Raw genomic sequence first — 22,886 nt, 5'->3', positions numbered from 1 at the left:
GAACATAGGAGTAAAATGCAGTTTTTTGCTTTTATTTCTGAACCTAAAGCATTGAAAGCGAATCTTACAAAGGGCAAACATGTTTATCAGATTATGATCTATCTGTACTGTAATTTTCATAGGAATCAGACAACCTGTTGTTGGGTAGCTGCCCCTGAATAGGTAATTTAAAGGAAATTTGTCTGTTTTTGGTTATTATTTTAAATACTATTATAGCATTGTATAGTAACACATGAGTAAGAGACAATTATTAAATAGCATTAATGTTCAGCAAAGTAAGATCTTCAAAGCAGTTGACATGATCAAATTTTCAATTAACCCCTTAAGTAAATAGTGGCCTTTTAAGTAAATTTTTAATACATTTTTGTAAACGTTTACAAAAATCGTCTTTTCTGAAACTATTGAGACAAATTTTACCAAACTTAGCAACTATCATTATTAAGGTATGTAGTTGTAAAAATGTGCCCTATGACGCTGCATCTCAACCAAATTGGCTGACATGGCTAAAAATAGATCATAGGAGTAATATGGCTATTATCTTTGAAAATAAAGCATTTCGAGCAAATTTGATGTGGAGTAAGTCAACATAACTAACATTGGCAGTTGACCCTCTACGGAGTTATTTCCCTTGAGAGTAACTTTTTAACAATTTTTCTTAACTTTTTTTTTCAAAATCTACTGCTTTTAATTTAACTATTAGGTCAAATTGAACCAAACTTGGCCTCAATCGTTATTAGAGTATATAAAACTACTTATTATGATTAAAATAATGTTAAACATGATTTCATAACCACAGTAGATGCAGGTGAGCTACACGGGCTCTTGAGAGACTCTAGTTTTCTGATACTCTTGACTTACTTGTACATCTTCACTAATCTCTTAATAAAGAACATGCTAACACACATATATTGTTATCGTGAATATGCACGAATAATCAAGATAATAACACAATCCATTATACACTACCTTACTAAGATGAAATTTATTTCGACAATCTTGTCATTACGTCACTACGTTCATCCGTCTGTCAATAAACTTTGCATGAACAATGATGGACATAAGGGACATGTTTAAATCGAGGTAGATTATAACGAAATTAAACACTGAAGAATAACGTAACGATGGAAGATGTCATACACTTCGTTATACTTGAATATGATTCTGATTTTGATCCCAATGTTTTTGCCTTTTTTAAAACGATCTCAGGCTTCTTTTCAGTCAGGTGAAGATGTAAATTAATTTGAAATGTGTACAGAAATACAGTCAGTATTAGTATGTGTATCTTCCAATCGACAGTAAACCACCTGGCAAAGTGAAACATCAGTTTAGCAGTTTGCGATGTATTAACTCGAAACGAAGACGATTAGAAAGGGGAATGGGATTTCGATGCTTTACTATGAGAGATTGCTACGTTCTCTGCACATTAAGATCACTAAAATGTTGGTGATGTTTGTGTTGCTTAGTGTTTAGTTTTCTATGCTGTGTCTTCTGTACTATCATTTGTCTGTTTTGTTTTTTTCATTTTTAACCATGTCGTTGTCATTTTTTTTCAATCTATGAGTTTGACTCTCTCTCTAGTATCTTTTGTCCCTCTTATTTAAAGAACCCGTGCGATAACTTTGTAATGGTCCATTGTAAGCTTGGTGCAAGGCTAAATGTCTATCCCTATCCATATTACCCTCTTTCGACTGTCAATTTTTTTTCTTGCTCTTCATCTCCTTTGATCCAATCCTACCTATTATTTCTAATATTTTATGTTCCTGTTCCGAATATGTTTGAAATATTTGCAACTTTACGAACAATAATCAATCAATAAATCGTATAAAATGTACATGAGAAAATTTGTTTTTTTGTCGACAAAAATTACCTTGCCAAAAGCAAAAACGCTTTCCATATCATTGGTCGTGAACGGAGATTGATACAAGTATATTAAGTATGCATGAGTTTAAGTGGAAGTGAAACTTCCTGTCAAAAGGAGATTCGAAACTATACATGTAGATATATACATTGTTTAAATATATGTCTTCATTCTTGTGTTTATAATATTAAATTAAAAATTGAAAGTTGAAGATAAAAATTGTGCAAGAAGTAAGCAATGCTCAATACACCTTGTACTTATTAATATGTCAAATAGTTTGTCTTTTCATTTTTTTCCCTCCTAGTTTGTTGTCTTCTTGTTTTTAGCTTTTACTGTGTGTCTGTTCTGTTGTGTGTTATAGTTTAACGACGTGTAGTCTTATTATTGAAAAAATGATGTTTGTGCACATGTAATAAAGGTTAAAACGCATCATGTTTTGAGCAGTTACCATCTCATCAGTTATATGGACTGAATATGCATGCTTAAGATTTATGGATTGTTTCCATAATATTGTACTGTTATACCACTGTCTCAGGTTAGAAGTGGGGTTGGCGCCTTTAAATTAATGTAACCCCGCTATATTCTGTATGCGTCTGTCACAAATCAGGAACCTGTAATTCATTGGTTGTCATTTGTTGCTGTGTTACATATTTGTTTTCCGTTCATTATTTTGTATCTTATACTACTTTTTAGCTTTCTCGTATTAATTGTTTTACATATGTCCTTTCGGTGGCTTTTTAAAGCTGACTATGTGGTATTGGCTTTGCTCTTTGTTGAATGCCGTACGGCGACCTATAAATGTTAATTTCGGTGTCATTTTGTCTATTGTTAAGAAGTGTCTAATATGCATTAATTCCACTTTTCTGCTTATATGTAAGTTGTACGTTGTTTGTTTTTTTATATTTGGTTTTCAAGATCAATTGGGTATTAGTTGCTTTCGTTGTTTTTGATACTGTTCAGTGTACTTTTGGTGATTCTTGTGTATCTGTTTATATATAATAAGCGTTAAAATTTACTCTTTATTTAAGATATGCCGACCTTTTGAAAAAATCTTCTTTTTTCATATTAACATTTTAATGTGTTCTTCAAAAACTGATTGCAAGAATGCAAATGCTTCGCTCTACAGCTTAAATTGAACACATTGTTTTGTGGTATGCTACTTATCTGTTCACTTTTTCCGTTTTTTTTCTTCTGCTTATTCTTTAAATTTGTTATGATATATATTAGGATCTTGGATTTTCCCAATTAAGATATTTTACCACAAAATGTATTTCATAAAGATGTTTTGATATGTATGTTATCTTATTGTGTAAATCTATGACTCATGCTAATTATCTGTGAAGTGACAAAGCTTGGTCAAACTAGAACACACCCGTGATATCGAGGGTTCGTGACTGAATTAAAAGTATATAACTATGAATTAAAGTATATAACTATGAGTTGAACCCGTCGACCTGGAACTTCTAAATTATTGGTAATATTAATTATTTGAAAAACAAAAGGTCCTGGAAGGGAGTATTTTTTTATCAACAGCATTGTCCTATATTAGTTATAAATAAAGTTGAATCCTTTGATTAGCTGTTTTACGTCATGCCCGCTAACAAATTGAAAACTGCTTATACGCATTATTTTAAGTCCAGAATTTTAGTATTCGTATTGTCATCTTAGAAAGTCCTACTGATTACATACTACAATAGGGAACAATTTGTCAATGATTGAATTAGTACTGCAACCCTGTAATTATGACCCGTGTAGCAAAATCCGAAATACACTGTTTGGTGGTGCGCCTGTCAGATGCGGAACGTACAGATAATGTAATAGGTAACAGGTGGATATACTATTGGTATCGGTATCGGATTCGACCCGGAACTCGTTGTATTGCCACTATTAATTATGTGGAAAACAAAAGGGTCTGGAGTGGTGTAATTTTTAATCAACACCATTATCCTATATTGGCTATATATAAAACTGAATTCTTTGATTTGTCGTTTTTACCCGATGACGGCTGACAAATTGGACCTCGTCATTTTAGTATTATAGATATTTTAATGTCAACATTTTTATAACAGCATTCAAAATACCACAATTGACCTTTTGTCATTACCTTTCGAGATTTAAATCAATATTATAAGTTCAAAAATTCTATTTAGCAGTTATACTACATAACTGAATATAGAATTGTGGCCTTTTATCGCTAACAATGCAGAAGTTAACTTAACTTTTCTATACAGTTTGATACTTTAAACAACTGTAGTGTGTGTATCCTTTTAATTTCACATTGACTTTATGTAATTATACTTTGAACAAAAAACTGTTTACCTTTTTGTTTTGTTTGGTACTAGTAATAATTTTTGCAACGGTTTTTGTGTCATTTCTTGGAAATAGATATAAAAAAATGAGCATGTGCGGTAAATCAGATTATTGCTTGTTCTGTGAATTACATTATGGGTGACTTTTACATGTCTATATACTTAACTGTAAACGTATAAATTGTTGGACGTTGGAACCATTCTTAATATCATTTTCTAAAAATAAAAATTAATGACACATTTTCCCTCCATTGTACCCCAACCTTCATTCTATTTCCGTTTATTTTCAAATTATTGTATAAACTTTGACTTCTACTTATAAATGTATAATAGATGTGGAAATGATAAACTTATCCGATGACAAATACTAAAATAAGAAAAATTAGCAATTGTTTGCAAAAGGATTTTATGTTTGTGGTTGAGAATTATTCTTTCTATTTGGTTTGTATTAATCAAACCTGAAATAATTATCACAAGTTCTGAATACATATTTTTCTTACTTAAATAATAATACAGTTTTGTATTTCCCTTTCACAATTAAAGACGAAGATTTTGTGTCATTTTTAAAGACAGAATCATCAAAATACGATGTGAAACTTCATTCTGTGAATCTGGGTAAAGGACATATGGAAGACAACATCTTCTGACAAAAATGTGGGTTTTCAGTTCTGTCAATAAAAATTCAAAGCTGTGCACTAAAATTAACAAAATCTCCGTTCAAGTCGATTTATCGTCAATATATCCCGTAATCTGACGAATCAAAAGGACAAATATTATACTTACATTCCGTTCATTTTCAACTTAAATCACATCCTCAATTACATCATATCAAGTATCATGGTTGTAATGTATTTCAAATAGCCAAGTAAAAGTGGTTGATTTGACGTAAAAGAATCGGAGTAAACTGAATAAATGACATGCTTAAACTATATACAATAACCTATTTAGATATGTTTGGATGTTTGTATATGATAACTTTGCTTATGTGTGTTATATATACTAGAAAACACCCGCGAAATCGCGGGCATTCTGAGCGTAGTTTAAAGTATGTACAGCGTTGTTGGAAGAATTTTGTCAAATACAGAATGACTGGAGAATTTCAACAAAAGTATCATAAGTCATAGGTTTTTGTTGACAGGAAAATGTTTATTTTTACCCTCCACCTTTATTTCCAAAGTTCCCAATTTTTGGTGTTCTATCAATTTCAATATGAACATACATTTAGTATGCTATGAACATTTAAGTAAGGAGCCTGTAATTCAGTGGTTGTCGTTTGTTTATGTGTTGCATATTTGTTTTCGTTCATTTTTTGTACATAAATAAGGCCGCTAGTTTTCTCGTTTGCATTGTTTTACATTGTCATTTCGAGGCCTTTTGAAGCTGAGTATGCGGTATGGGCTTTTCTCTTTGTTGAACTTGAAGGCCGTACGGTGACCTATAGTTGTTAATTTCTGTGTCATTTTGGCTCTTGTGGAGAGTTGTCTCAACATGGCAATCATACCACATCTTCTTTTTTTTTTGTAATCAATGAATTTTGTAAAAGATTTAATGACTGGAGAATTTCAGAAAAGGTATCAAAAGTTCACATGAATAATTATAGCGCTTATCTGTATGGTATGAACATTCATTACTATATAAATAAAGCGTATAAACTTTCAATTCTAAGTTTACTAATCGACCCAAGGTGATCATTGATATAGTATACAGACCCTCTCTATTTAATAAACTCTTTGACCGCCGTGGATAGTTACAATTTAACTTGAAAATGCTAGCAGATAAAATTCTGAAAATACACTTTATTCGTAGTATATGAATGTTCAAAGTATACAGAAAAACGCAAACCGGAAGTCTAATCTGACTTAAAATTTCGTCCAATGACGGGACAATATCCGGATGTCTTTTTTCTCGTTTTTCTCCTAAAATAACTCAATTTGAATAATCATATAAATGGATGACAAATGCGACTATGCACTCTACCTATAAGACACAGAGGCGTGTTGATTAATTTATTGTGGAAAGAAAAGAAGCGACACACACATGAGGTCTTCTCGTTTAATAGTATGGATGTTCCGGACCATATTAGTATTTGGACCATATGCGTATGGTCATGACCATATGCGTATACTCATATGGTCCGACCGTACGCGTATGGTCAGACCATATGAGTATAATACTCGTTTGGTTATAAACGGGCCGGATCATATGAGTATTTGGACCAAACAGGTATTTTTTTTTTTATTACATTATAGAAGTTTCAATAATACAAAAACTTTTTCTAAAAAAAACAATGATGGTTACATGACATAGTATTATTTGTTATATTTCAAATACTACATAAAAATTAGATATTGATGCCATTAGTTTTCATCGCTAATTACATTCTTGCATGTAGGCTTTGGGTGACATTTATTTCCACATGGTATCATAGATTTTTTGCATTTGCAAGTCTTGGTTGTGCATGATCCTTTTCATTTACACCTTTTGTTTGCGAGTGAACAGCTAGCCTTTTTGTAGCTTCATACAGTGGTACCGAGGTCTTTGGCTATTCCGATAATGCTACGGTGTTTTTAAGAAGCTCTAGATCTCAAATATCGTAAAATTGAGAATGGAAATGGGGAATGTGCCAAAGAGACAACAACCCGACCATAGAAAAAAACAACAGCAGAAGGTCACCAACAGGTCTTCAATGTAGCGAGAAATTCCCGCACCCGGAGGCGTCCTTCAGCTGGCCCCTAAACAAATATATACTAGTTCAGTGATAATGAACGCCATACTAATTTCCATGATTGCAATACATCATATTCACAAGACAACTTTAATAAACCATCTTGCTTTCCAGTCACTTCTTGTGTAACAGTTCATTAAGAAATTTTTGGAATTTATTTTTTTCAGTCAACATATTGCCATTCACTCGTATTAACAAATCGGTAGTGCCCATCGGTAATGACCATCGGTATAAAATGTGTTTATTATAGTTTTGACAAGTAAGTAAAATTAACTATGTAAAACTTCTAATTTTTATTTAGCTAATCTTTTTATTATAATATAAATACAAAATTACCTATATGATAGCGTCTCTTTTTAATGAACGGTCATACCATATAAAGAGCTTAGAAGTATTAAAAGTAAACTGTAACAGAGTCTTAATTCCCCCGACCATACGCGTATGGTGGGACCATATGAATATGTACCCATATGTTAATGACCATACGCGTATGGTCCAAATAATTATATGGTCCGGAACATATATACAAACAATGGCTTATATAACACATTTTAGCATCGTTTGTTAACATTTCCTTGTTGTGATGATTTTCGGTTTCACAAGCGTGTATTTTCCCGTAAAATGCTTCTATACTGACGTCATCTTTCTATGACGTCGGATAGTTCATTCATAAAAAAAAAAAGCATATGACGCGGGAGTACGATCAGAACAGCCCAAGCAATATATTCATATTTTACCACGGGTGTGTACTCAAAGCGTTTGAAGGACGTCATGTTAGAATTTTTGATTTACCGTCTTGCATTTCGTCGCAATTCTGAAGTTATTGTGTAGTAACAACAAGGTTTTAATTGCAAAGCATGTGCTATGAAATATCTTTGTTTGTGATTTTTGTAAACAACTACTATTGAAACGTGTGTTCTACTAATCTTTTTTTATAAATTGATAAATAGTCCAGTTGTACAAAGGATATACAAAACATATGGTAACACATACATTATTAAATGAATCCAAAAAAAACAAAACAAAACAAAAATGCTAACAAAACAAAAAACAAAACAAAAAAAAGATATATACTTTTTATTTTTTTTATCAGTTCTTACTGCAGAAGTATACCAGAAGAAATATGTTCTTTAAATAATTTAAATCAAAATTTATGTCAAAGAATGAATGTGGACTGCAGCATGAGCAACCAGACAAGCATTCGGTTTCCTGTGTTAATATTGTTATGTATCTGAAATAAGAGAGGCGGCATATCGAAAAGGTATGGTCAAAATTATTCGATCGATGACATTGCCAAAAAAAATCAGCCAAACTTATAACAGTTAATTTAATAACAATTTATCACAGAAACATAGAAACATAGAAACCGAGCAGCACGAACCCCAGAATAACCAAGAGTAATTTTTTTTTTCAATTGCTTCGGAAGGGTAAGCACTTATGTTTTTTATTGTTTGAGTGGGCATGTTCTCTATATACTAGTATCTATATTGCTAGTATTGGTCTTTAAAGATACACTTTATTTCTTTCTTTTTTTGGCCTAGATATTTAAGAACGGAAAACCATCTAAAACAACTATAAGAGTACATACTTCATGTGATGAAAGCTTAAAAATTGGTCAAACTGGTTGTTTATCGAAAAACAAATATTACTTTATAGATTAAATGTCAAATGATAATAAAATAGTATCACAAATACATGTAAGAGTAAAATGTATAACGAATGAAGTCTGAAAAAAAGTAAAAGTTGAAATGTGTTGATACTGAGCGGTTACGCAATAATGCGTAGTACTTATAAAACGTTGGGTTGACCTTAAATGGTGTGTGCCTGTCGTTTTAATCCTGTCAAGTCAACTCCGAAACACTAAAGTGTCATGATGTGTGCTGAAATGGAAAATACAAATAGTGCTGAACAACTTTCACAACAGTATGTTGTGTTGATCTGAAATATTGTACGCTTTCTTTTCGAATACGGGTTTATATGAATATCAAACGCTCCGAAACGTGAAAGCGAACTAATATTTGCCTAAATCGTACAAAGAGATAAATTTAGGTGAATACATTGCTGCTCCATTTCTCTTTGCAGGATGAATAGCAGTTCCAAGAAAAATCTGAATTTTCGGTAAATTATGCATAACAAAACTGAAAACAAACATTTGAATGTAAATCGTTGGGAATATCAGGTAATTTAAAGTGATCTACGGAGCCCTGTTGGTCTCACACAGAGTATAAAGTGTCTTTTAAAGTCCTGCGCTGAAGATGTGTAAAGTCTAGCGCTGGAGATCTAAAGTCTAGCATTGGAGATGTAAAGTCAAGCGCTGAAGATGTAAAGTCTAGCGCTGGGGATGTAAAGTCTAGCGCTGGAGATGTGTAAAATCTAGCGCTGGAGATATGCAAAGTCTACCGCTGGAGATGTAAAGTCTTTCCGCCTTTCCGTGTGTTTCTAGTCGGAATCAGTATACAATTTTAATTTTAACACATTCGTATGAAATTCATTTACAAAAAAAATGTCAGAAAAAAATAACTTATGATTACAATATAACACTTTTAAAGTATGAATTAGACTTTATATTTCAGCACATATTTTGATAAATAACCATTACAATTAAGGTCAACATCGTATTGTTATCTTACATCTAGTCCATGTTTATCATATAACAAATACGTCAATATATATATACATATATAACATAATTTAGCTTATCTTACAAACAAATAGATATTACCATATTAACAGATCATTGTTAGACCAACGTTTGAAAGGACAACCGCATGGTGTGCACGGAGTGATCGTACAAATGGCAGGTAATACATTTAACATTTTTCTGACCGATTTTCACTGGTTAGTTTGAGTAAAAAACGTTAAATTACAACAATACTGAACTCCGAGGAAAATTCAACTTGGAAAGACCCTAATCAAAAGTCAAAATCAAATGATAAAACGCATAAAACGAATGGACAACAACTTTCATATTCCTGACTTGGAACAGGCATTTTCAAATGTAGAAAATGATAGATTGAACCTTGTTTCATAGCGCTTAACCTCCCACTTTTACAATACATCTGTTCTTATTTTCATCACCATTTTGGCGTCTTTATTAACGTTTTCCTTCTGATTAACCTTTCATCTAAAATATAATTTTACTACAGTGCTAAACAGTTTAAAAACATTACATTGGTTTGCAAATATTAATAAAAAAAAAGAAAAAGAATTGAAGCTGGAACAGATTTGTAGAGGAAGTGATAGCAGGGCGACGGGACACAGGGTGAAAGAGGAGATCAGAGAGAATAAAAAGATAACTAATGAGTCTTATGTAGACGAAACACGCGTCTGGCGTAATAAATTATAGTCATGGCACCTTTGATTACTTTTTACAGCACTGGGTCTATGCCACTGCTGGTGGACGTTTCGTCCCGGAGGGTATCACCAGCCCAGTAGTCAGCACTTCGGTGTTGACATGCATATCAATTATGTGGTCATTTTTTTTTTTTTATAAATTTCCATTTTACAAAACTTGAAGTTTTATGAAAAATTTAAAGTTTTGTAAAATCGAACATGTATTCAATGGACGATCATTTAATATTCTGAAAAAAAGGAATTTTTGAAATACATATACCGGCGTATGGTAATAATAGCAACTTAACACAATAAATGTGTTCAAATCAGGATGAAATGGAATATTAAGCAAAATTAAAATCATGAGAGTAATTATGTTGAACTTCACAAATGTAGAAAATCCCAGCACAAAACCGCGACTAAATAATAATCGACCCTCCTCCCCAAATCAGATGGTCGTCATTTTCCAAAATGTCAAAGCGTGATGTTTCAAATTTTTTACCGGCTATGTTCCGATTTCATCCGCCTGCCTCTCCAATGTCTCTTGTCATTTAAAAAAAATTAATCTTTTCATGTAATGACTATGAACTTGTATAAATTTGTCTGTTTAATTTCGGTGTAGGTGGTCTCGGTAGCCAAGTGGTCTAAGTAGTTCTACTACTGTAATCACCAACATGTCAACACTGAGGTTGTAAGTTTGAACCCTGTTTCTGATGGTGCACATAGACTTCCTCCATGCATTACAATTGACCACCACGAAATAGCCCAAAACTGGTGCTTACAATTGGCGTTAAAACAACAACAATTAGTCAATTAATTTCATTAGTTGCAATCTATATTTCCTACGGACCACATTTACCAGAAATGCCCGACTAAACAGTTAACAAAATGACGGGTACATAATTTTAGAAAATTCATCAACATATAATCTTTAACGTATATATTTATTATTTGTTATCGTGTTTCTATATCACAAACAATAAAAATGAGTCTCTACACATATGCAAGTTTAACTTCAATGCAAATGTTTAACCCATTTAAAACAGACAAAACCATATTTAGGACAATCCCCAAACAAATTCCTTAAAAGGAGAAAAGACTAGAAGCATTTGTAATTACAATTAAAGTGTCCTAGCAAAACTTCATTCAGTTTTAAGATAAATTGACATCGCAACAGCTCATTGCAGCCATAGTAGGTTTTTTTTAACATCAATATGGTGAACAATGTATTTCATCCCCTATGATCAATTTTTTTCAGACACAGAATCAAAAAATATATCATTAGCACTGTATCGATATATGTGTCAGAACATAGTTGGATCAGAGAATAATGTAAAAACACTTAGACTCATGCATACAGTCAGTGATAATATGAAAAGCAACGAGAAAAGCACCATGATAACAAGTGGCAGTTTTGGAGAAGGACTTAACATGAGGGGTAGTGATTTAGATATAATGAAAGTCATTAAAAAACTGGAGGTTTATGAAGACATTAAAACGGCTTACAATTCCCATATTATATATTTTTCGATGGAAACTGATGATGTGAAAGCTGGTTTTACTCATTTGCTAGTAGAACAAATGATTTCTCGATTTCTAAGTAAACTTTATAAGGAACATAATGGACAACAATATCTCTCCAGCTCATTATTTCTAAAAGAGCTCTTGCGTAGGGCAGATCGTGCACATGGTCATGGACCATGTATATCTGATGATGAAGGAAAGTTCGACTATGCCATATGTTTACATTGTAAAACGTGGATATCACAAGCATCACAGTGGATAAAAAGATCAAGTAACTCATGGCCAAGTTCTAATGTCAAACAAAGTATTATAAAGCATGGAGTACTTTTTGTACCAATTGGAGTTAAAGGATCTCCAAAAGAGGATATAGAATGGCGAATTTCTTTTTCTGTTGGTGAAAAATTTTTAATCAACACTTTTACACACACTCAATTGATATGCTATGCCCTCCTGAAAATTCTTTTGAAAGATGTAATAGCAACCTTCACCGAATGTGAAGATTTACTCTGTTCATATTTTTTGAAAACAATTACTTTCTGGATATCAGAAGAACTACCACAATCAATATGGAAACCAGAAAATCTTATACATTGTTTCATTCGATGTTTTAGCAGACTGATTTATTCGGTCGACTATTCAGTTTGTTTACATTACTTCATTCCAGAGAACAACATGTTTGAGAACAAAATAGAGGGACGCGCTCGCGCAATCCTTTTAGAGAAACTTTATAACCTGCTTAGTTATGGATGGCGATGCATCTTATTTTCGGATCAATTTATCAACTTTCATGTATCAATGAATAATATCAACATAGAATCACATATTTTGCATACTAGCGAGGTTGGAAAAACTCTGAAATCCGAATCATTTTTGTTGTCATTAGCGTCGATAGATAATTTGGATTCGAAATGGAATGCATACAGAAGAGGAATGCATCAGATAGTTTCCTGTGACAAATCCTCAAACAAGTATATATGTGTATACTATATGTCATTGACGTGTGCCTCAATTGTGCGGTCAATATCATTTAACAGTACAAAAAGTAGCAATAAACACCAATACAACCATCAAAAATCTTGTCTTTGTACTTTGCTACAGAATATTCACCATGACGCTGTATCTGGATGGCTGATGTTAGCATCGCTTTTGTATAAGTCAAAACAATATAGTAATGCGCTACATATCGCAGTGTATGCAATATCGAAATTAACTCCCGAAAAATTACACAGCTTCACGGATATTCATTGCCGTTTGTTGAATTTGCAATCATTCGAAAGAAAATGCATTGTTCAATTGTGGAAAATAATGCACGGAGATTATATGAAATTTAAAAGAAACTCTTGGCTAATACCATATGAACTCCAAATGGAAGTGAGCAATGGCTTATATATCATTTCGTCTAGAGTTTATGGTTATTTTCTAATTTTTTTATGTCATTATCATCTCAAAAATGTCAAACAATGTCTGGATTCTTTCCATACTTTACAATTTGTTATAAAAGAACACCTTTTATTTGAAAAAAATAAAGATGTACGATCTGGAGCCTTCAATATATTTGGAAATGCTATAAAGTCATTAGGAGACAGCGAATCCACCAGACATGCATTTGTGCAGTCATTTGAAATTGATCCGGATAACTGATATACTTCTTCTAGAAAGAGACATTCTCTAATAAACTGATTGTGATATTTGCTCATTCAGTTGAACAACTTGTAAAAGACTGTCAAACATATTTCACAGAAAAGTGTTTCGCTTTAGTGTGTTTTTTGTTTTGTTTCCCAAAATTTAATTTGTTTATATAAAATTGTTAACAGTGACAGATTGGTCTTTTTGAAATAAAGTGACACTCATGGGCTTGTGTTAATGCATATCTTGCCTAAGATACACCAATTAAATTAATCGGATTTAGTAAAAAACAATAAATATGGGTTTAACATCGATAACATAATGCCGCCAATCCTATCTCAGATTGGTACTGTCACAGAATTTATTGGACGCTATACTGATTATTTTGTAGTACCTATGGTTCAAAAATAACACACTTATATAAAGGATACGTCTGATCTAATAAACAAGTTGGAAAGGATTAAGCCGAATGCAGATTGCTGGCTGTGCAGTTTTAATGAGGTATCAATGTACACCAATTGCCCGATTAATGAATTATTATCGGCAGTTAAAATTTCGTATGATCAGTTTATTTAATCAGATTACAATATCAAATATCCATGTACGATGATTTAATCTATCTCCTCAGATCAATTTTAGAGAACAACTTTTTTTAATTTTAATGGACAGCTTGAAAAGCAAAAGGGAGGCGCCATGATAGGAACAGTGACAAGCCCGAAAACTGTGATATACTCCTGAATAAAATAATTCAATAAATTCTTTCGAAGTTTGAACATAGAAAAATATCTTTTTCTATGGAAGGTATCGTGATGATATTATATTAATTTATCACGGCGACTGAAAGGAAACAAAGGATTTTGTTAGCAGTTAGCAAATAATCATAATCCGTTCCTTAAATTCACACTAGAATTTTCATCTAAAGAAATATTAATATTTCTCGATCTTAATATTTTCAAAGGAAAAATTTCTATTGAAAATATTTTGGATGTGAAAACACACTTAAAACCGACAAATGCCTTCCTTTAACTAAAACGTAAAAGCTGTCACAATCGACACGTGTTTGCAGGGTTTATCAAGGGCGAATTAATCAGATACATTAGAACAACAAATAATGATGATGATTGAGAACATGTTTTGTTAAAGTTCAGATCGAACTTAATAAAGAGAGGATACAAGGAGATTGAAATCGAAAAGTACATAAATGAGGCACTATCATGTAATAGATCGGATTTAAACAGAAAAAAAGCCAAAAACACACAAAGGAAATTCCTTTAGTATTGGCAACGAAATTCCATCCATGCAATAAAAATTAACACTATGCATTAGTAAACATTGTGATCTACTTAGACAGGATACGGTTTGCAACGAAATATTTTCAAGCAAACCAATACTAGCTTATAAAAAGCAAAAAAATATAGCAGGTCTATTGACAACGACAGAATTAAAATAAATTGATAGGTAAATCCCTGATGATAGCGGGCCTACAATGCTTAAACCCATTCATAAATGTTATACATTTATCATTAGCATATAATACAAAAAACGCCGAAACACTAAATTAGTGTCGGATTGATGTAAAGCAATTATAATTTGAGTAATACTAGCATCATGTGACCAATATTTTGTAATATAATTACAACTAAATACTTATGGTATGTATACGGGGTTTTCCGAATAGGATTTTTTACTTTCGAAATTTCGAATTGTTGTTGAAATACGTTGATGTAAGGTGTCACTTTATTACACAGTTAACATATGTATCACTAGTCCGGTAGAACTGGGGTTGTGAATTTAAACCATGAAAGTGGCAGGTAAGGATAGTTACGGCCCTTGAACTAAGGTAGCGGGTTGTGCTCAGACAAGAGAAAAATTGTGAAATTTGAAGTAAATTCCAGATTTGCTGCAATCTATTGTTGTGTAAGATTTACCATAATCATTTCGTTTGACTATTAACACGTTCTTGATCACCAGAACATTTATAAATTCCTCTTAAATGGCAAAATCTAATGAAGAAAGCCAGGGTGAAGAAAAAATGGCGTCGTATGCCGATGCAACAAAAACCAATCCAAAGACAATACACTCTTCAACAATGTCAGGAGTTAAACCAGTCTTTGTTCAAGAAATAGATGTATTTTGTTCACTTACAGACAGTGTTACTACAAAAACACTGTATTTAACAAATGTTGAAATGTACCAAACGCTAGGTTATTCAGTTGAGGCACGTTCGATCATTGGACTTCAACGAATAAGAGGCCTCTGGCGAATATACTTAGATTGTGAAACGGCAAGAGATCACCTCATCTGTAAGGGTGTAGAAATAAGAGGTAAAAAGGTAAACATTTACTCGAGGAACCCTCGTGTAACGACACATGAGGACATAGACACTGTAAGAATAAGAGTGAAGGATGTCCCACTCTCTGCCGATGACGGCCAAATATTAAGAGCTCTAGAAGAAAAGAACTGTATCATAATGAACCACTTCAGAGAACGTCTCAGGTAAAGAATGAGATCACAAACTGTCTCACTGGTGATAGGATCATAATATGTCAGGGTCCTTTACCCCAACACATTCCTCGCTCTATTACCATAGGAAAATACAGAGCCACAGTTATGTACCGTGATCAACCATCAACAGGCAGTCGTCCTAAAAAGTGTTCAAAATGTCTAACTGATGGGCATAATTTTACCAATTGCCCTAATGACTGGGTTTGTAAATCGTGTGGTAAGGAAGGTCATAAACAAATTGACTGTACAGAAAATGACCTCTCTGATACCACTCAACAATCTGATGAACATCAAAAAACAGATGAAGTAAGTGAAATCACAAATGATGCTGATGATACTACTTTAGATACCTATGCTGCACAACAACCAAGTCACATAGATGATCCATCTACAAATAGTGAACCTGAATCAACTAGTGTACATGATAATGACATAGACACGCCCCAATATGTACCTACTTTGGATGAACAAAAAAGAAAGAAAAAAAAGTCAAAGAAAGAGAGAAAAACAACACAAACTCAAATTTCATCATTTGTATCTGAACAACAGGAGTCTGAATCAACTCCAGGAAAACAAAAAAACAACAGAAACGTTGAACGGTCTCCAGTTACACCGACACATGTTTTGCATGACAACGAAGGAGATACCACGACTAAACGGCCAAAAACTTTGGCAACTTAATAATATCAACTGAAAACTAATGACATTTATCAGTACTGCAAAAACAAACAGTTTGAATAATTTTTATTTGAAAATAAATAAATGTAGAATTAATTTAATATTATACTGTAATACATCTTCAGTGATATTTATTCTTTGTATGTTCATGATGATATTTAAAACAAAACTCATTCACAGTACAGTTGAACTAAGTACCACTCAATATACATGTATTCACAGAACCATTCACATTTCAAAATTCATACTTTTGGTGAATTACATATTTTACATAAACTTTGAACTTTTCTCAGCCCAGTTCCAACTAATCCAAATGTGCCTCTGAATTCTTCTTAGATCACAAGATGAACACAATTATCACTTTTCAATTTCAAACACAGATATGCTAAAGACACACTTTTGTACACCAACATTTATAATTAGATTGACAACCGATGTACACATACAGCATCACACTTGTAGCCCCATATATGCTCATATTTCAGATTCAAATTATATGCAAGGCTATGAGTCCAAATTAGAAAACAGATATAGTCCACTTCATACTGCAAACCATGTCATATATTTCCTGGAAAAAATAATAACTCTTTTAGCATTCAACAGTTATAAAAACAATATATCAAAATAGAGAATGAGAACAATAAACCCTTACTATTTAGCCCTGACAAAAGCAACATATATAGTACTGATAAAAACAAATGTATATATTTACATAAACTACTCATTATGTTTATCAACTGTAAAGTATGTAAATATAATTATTGTGTAATATATTCATGTAAATATTTTTTTCAACATAATCATTGTAATATATATATTATTCTTGTATTGAGTAAAATTTATTTCTCAATTGTTGTATTCACAAACTGTGTGTGGTATATGTTTGTCACAGCTCAGTTTGTAAACAAAGTCACGTTGTTGACCAAAATAATGACCCGTAAGGCGAGGTCATCTTGTGTAAAAGCTGCATGCATTTTAAACTTGAAAACATCACTGTGTAATATAATTTGCTATAAAATCTTTACATTAAACATTAAAGATACTGTGTATCTATTTATTGTGATAAAATGTAAACAATCTTCAATATGTTTTCATGTAGGATTACTGCTTATAATAAAACAGTGGAAACTACGTAGAAAGTATAATAAATTTATTGTTAAAAGTAAAGCAAATCTACCGATAATTATTCACCTGTTGAATATTAAAGTAAACACGCGTGAACTAGTAGAAGAAAGCACAAAATCGATAATTGACACTATAAATAGATGGGGGTTCCCCAATCATAAACTTACCTTTTAATAAAACAATAATGGCTGATCAAAAACTTCACATCTGTACAGTCAATGCTAAGGGACCTCAGCAAACTGAAAAGAGAAAACGATTAATTGAATGGACAAAACAACAAAAATGTGATATTCTTCTAATACAAGAAACACACTTTACTAACAACTTAGAAGAATCTTTAAAAAAAGAGTTTGAAGGTGAATTAATCATCAGTAATGGTCAGAGCAATGCTAGAGGGGTATCTATATGGTTAAAAAGTAGGCTTAACTACAAATGTATCGACTATTATAAAGATAAAGATGGACGACTCCTTCTGATAAATATAGAAATTGACGAAAGCATACTTACAATTGCAAACGTTTATGCACCAAATAATAATAAGCTAAGAAACACCTTTTTAAAACAGTCAAAACTTTTATTGATAAATATAGTCTTGGGCAATTGATAATAGCAGGAGATTTTAACGATATTTTATCTGAAAAAGATACAAAAAATAAAAATAGAAGAATAAAATTTGATAAACCAGTCTGCGGACTTAAAACTTTAATTAAATCTTTTAAATTAACAGATATATGGCGTGAAAAAAACAGAGATAAAACTCAGTTCACATGGTGTAAAAGAAATAAAACAGAGGCCACAAGAATTGATTACTTGCTTGTTAGTACTGAAATTAAAAAAAAATGCTCCTCTTGTGATATCAGACCAATTGTTATTCAATACACTGACCATAATAGTGTATCTTTAAAATTACAAATATCAAGAAATAATAAAGGACGTGGATACTGGAAATTAAACAGTAGTGTCTTAAATGATGAAATTTACCTAAAAATAATATACAATCTCATTAACAACTATAAAATTAAAGCAAGTGATTCAAAAAATCTAGCTCTTTTATGGGACACTTTTAAAATAGAGGTTCGAGACTGTACAATTCAGTTCTGTAAATTGAAAGCCTTAAACAAAAAAGATTCAATCAATGTATTAGAAAATCAACTTATACAACTAAACAATGAAATTCATAAAAATAACATCAGAGTTAATGAAACAAATACCTACTTGATTGAAAAAACAGAGAAAGTAGAACAAGAGTTAGGAAATTTATATAATGAAAAAGTAAAAGGCAATCAAATTAGATCAAGGGTAAAATGGATTGAAGAGGGAGAAAAAAATACTTCTTACTTCTTAGGTCTTGAAAAAGCCAGGCAGTGCAAAAAAACCATTACTAGATTATATGATGTAAACAATAATATAATTACTGATCAAGAAAAAATACTTAACCTTGAAGTTAACTATTATAAAAATTTATATTCCTCTACTAAACCAGATAGGGAAGATATCATAAAGTACTTTAACGATATTAAAAAATGTCCAAAATTAAGTGATAGTGAAAGTGATATATGTGAAGGAAAAATCACAGTGCAGGAATGCACAGATGCAATATTCAAAATGAAACTAAATAAAGCTCCTGGTCTAGATGGACTTAATGTTGAATTTTACAGTAAATTTTGGGAAAAAATAAAAGATTTTATTGTACCAGTATTCAACTTTTGCCATAAAAAAGGAAAATTGTCAACTTCACAAAAAATCGGAGCAATATCATTAATATATAAAAAAGAAGATCCACTTTCTTTAAATAATTATCGTCCAATAACTCTGTTAAATTATGATGTAAAATTGTTAGCTTATGCACTTGCTCAAAGATTAAAACAAGTTTTACCAAAAATAATTCATACTGACCAAAAAAGTTATATAAAAAATAGATACATAGGTTTCAATATTAGACAAATACAAGATATAATTGATTACTCAGAGAAATTTAAAGTAGATGGAGCCATACTTTTTGTTGATTTTTCCAAGGCATTTGACTCCCTTGAATGGAACTTTATGTCAGAAACTTTAGTAAAATTTGGCTTTAAAAGTAGTTTTATAAGATGGATTCAAACAATGTACACGGACATAAAAGGTTGTATACTCAACAATGGATGGGTGTCCAGCAGTTTTAATATTTTTCGCGGAATTCGACAAGGATGTCCAATTTCTTCGTTAGCCTTCGTATTAGTAGTTGAAATTATGGCAATTAAACTAAGACAAGATAATAATCTCAAAGGCTTAGAGATGAAATTAGATGGTAGAAACTGCTCATTAAAAATATGTCAACTTGCAGATGATACAACACTATTTCTTAAATCACCAAAAGATGTAAGTTTAGCAATGAACATAATTGAAACTTTTGGAAGTTTATCAGGATTACAACTTAACCGAAATAAAACAGAAGGATTTTGGTTAGGAAAACTTAAACATACAGTAGCAGAGATAAATTTGAAAGCATAAATTGGAAAACAGATAACATTAAAAGTCTTGGCGTTCACTTTGGTTATAACAATCAAGACTGTCAAAAACTAAACACTGATAAACAGCTTAAAAAATGTGAAAAAATTATATCAAACTGGATGAAAAGAAATTTAACATTAATAGGTAAAATAATAGTAGTAAAATCACTAATTCTTCCAAATTTAACTTATATTGCATCAAATATGTACATCCCAAAGGAAATAATACAAAAGTTTAAAACTCTAGTATATAATTTTATATGGAATGGAAAAAAAGATAAAATTAAACGTGCAACCCTTTGTAAAGACTATTTAGAAGGTGGGGTAAAAATGATCGATATAGATTTGTATCTCAAAGCACTTCAATTACGCTGGATTTTAAAACTTAAACAAAATTCTGGTGAAAATTGGTCAATCATACCCCAAGTTTACTTAAACAAATTTGGTAATAACCTTTTGATATTTTGAATGTTAATATGTTAGACAAAAAAATATTTAAATCCCTTCCTGAGTTCTATCAGCAATTGATGAAAACTTGGATTAATGTTAAGGGGGGACAGACAAAGACCCCACACACATTTCTAGACATAAGAAAGCAGATTTTATGGGGTAATCATAACATACAAACAAAAGGAAAATACTTATTATTTACTAAATGGATTGAACAGAATATTTTGTATGTAAATGACATACTTGATCATTGTTGATGAAAAAGGTTATATATCAGAAAATAAAATATTAACCAAAATAAAAGATAAACGCGATTGGATTCGAGAATTATCCTTATAAAAGAAAGCTATTCCAAAACATTGGCAGAATATTTTAAAGCAAGAAAGCTCATTTAAAACAAAAGTAAATATAAAGAATACAAAAAATCTGCAAATACTACTCAATCATAATATTCATCCAGAAATGAGTAATAAAGAAATATATTCAATACTATTTGTACCCCATAAACAAGAAAAACCTGTAGGTTTTCTAAAGTGGGAAAGAATCTTTGAAGAAAATTTAAATATAAAATTTAAAAGCACTCTTGATTTTATATTTAATTACCTAGATAACAACAAAGGAGTAGGTCCGGTAAGGGCCGATTTCGGCCTCAATTTGCAAGTTCATCTAACGAAAGATTTTAGACACTTTCTAAACACTTAAGTGTCTATTTCAATTGATTCAATTCGTTAATGTGGAAGATTTTAACTTAATAAGTCATTTAAAACGCCCCGATTCAAGCTTAAATATGAAAAATCTATCAAATATGCCAAAAATCGTCACTTTTCGGATGGTTTTTGTCAAAAATGAAAGTGGCCGCATCCGTGTTCATCCTCAATCTTTATATATATTATGTATTATCATAAAATACAACTTACATTTCAATATTATGAATAAACACGAATGCGGCCACTTTCATTTCAGACGGAAACCGTCTAAAATTTAACTAAAATGCTACAATTGTGAAGATTTCAGTAATTTAGCATGACTTAATGATGCTAGTACCCGATATATGTGCATTGTGTTGTCAAAAACAGCCCATATTTATGTAGCAGAGGCATTCTACTTTGCAATGAATATCTAAACGATTACATTTTCACAATTTTCTAAAACTGCTATATTTTGAGGCCAAAAAGGGGTCTTACTGAACCTACTCCTTTAAAATGTTTAAATGGAAATTACTCCACTTCATCCTTCCATGCAATGAATTGCTTGTTCAGTGGAAAGTATTAGAAAACAATTCTTGTAATTTTTGCAAAGAAATTGACAACTATAAACATTTTTTATTACATGCCCGTATAATAATAACTACTGGCAAGAAATAAATAAGCTTTTACTTTATCTTCAAATAGATAGACACATTCTAAAGATAGAAAATTTAATAACTGGCTATGAAATAGCAGATATAAAATATTCTGATATAAATACCCTGATAACAGTTATATTTTTCTCCATATATAAGGCACATTTTGTTTCAAACAAAAAAGAAACAAAGATAGAAATCTATAAAATTTTCAAAAAGGAAATAAACGACATAATAAAATTAAATGCGATAAGAAACATTGAAACCGGGAAAATGTTAATAAAGACGTCAACATATTGTAACCTGTAAGTAAAAGTATTACTGGTTGACAAATGAACATATGCTAATTTCCTTGGCCTAGTCTAAATAATACACCACGAGGTGCCACAAAAAAAAACGCCTCGCATATAACCTTTTGATTTGAGTTTAACATTATTCACTTACCTATATGTTTATTTTCATAAATAAACATGATCAAGAATGTAAGCTAGAAAAAATAAATCCTTAATATCACAATATAAAAAAATAAGTTAGGCTAACTCCAATAGGTCTACCCTATGACTATTAATACACAGGTTACCTGTGAGAAAGTAAACACACATAATATAATAACAAAACGGTACGGCGTAGAACCGTAACTTTTCCCGATTTGTAAACAGACACAGACAAACAAAAATTAAAAATGAATGAATCTATTTGTATTGATGTTTATTTATATAATGTATTATGTTTAATTGTAAAATACTAACATTAATATACTATTTTATTATATATTCTCCCTGGATGTATAATAATTGATATACAGGGATACCTAGCCTAATGCTGTTAGCTAGGTAAATTGTTAAACAGCATTTAGTGCAATAAAGATGATTTAATTGTTCAAAAAAAAAAAAAATGAAAGTGGCAGGTACGTTCTGTGGCA

At 31.4% G+C, this 22,886-nt stretch overlaps 1 long non-coding RNA gene across 1 annotated transcript; it reads right to left on the bottom strand.

Moving 5' to 3' along the window:
• Positions 1-16,607: 16,607 nt before the first annotated feature.
• LOC143042270 (uncharacterized) lies at positions 16,608-22,528 on the bottom strand. Its single transcript, XR_012967924.1, has 3 exons — positions 22,409-22,528; positions 17,851-17,922; positions 16,608-17,126 (listed from the first exon to the last, which is right to left on the bottom strand). It is a non-coding gene; the product is annotated as an uncharacterized LOC143042270 (long non-coding RNA).
• Between the last annotated feature and the right edge of the window lie 358 nt (positions 22,529-22,886).

Source organism: Mytilus galloprovincialis, chromosome 8 (genome assembly GCF_965363235.1).
Source record: "Mytilus galloprovincialis chromosome 8, xbMytGall1.hap1.1, whole genome shotgun sequence".
NCBI classification, from domain to species: Eukaryota; Metazoa; Mollusca; class Bivalvia; order Mytilida; family Mytilidae; genus Mytilus; species Mytilus galloprovincialis.
The sequence above is the reverse complement of the archived record's forward strand: the minus strand, read 5'-3'. Positions and strand labels throughout refer to the sequence as shown.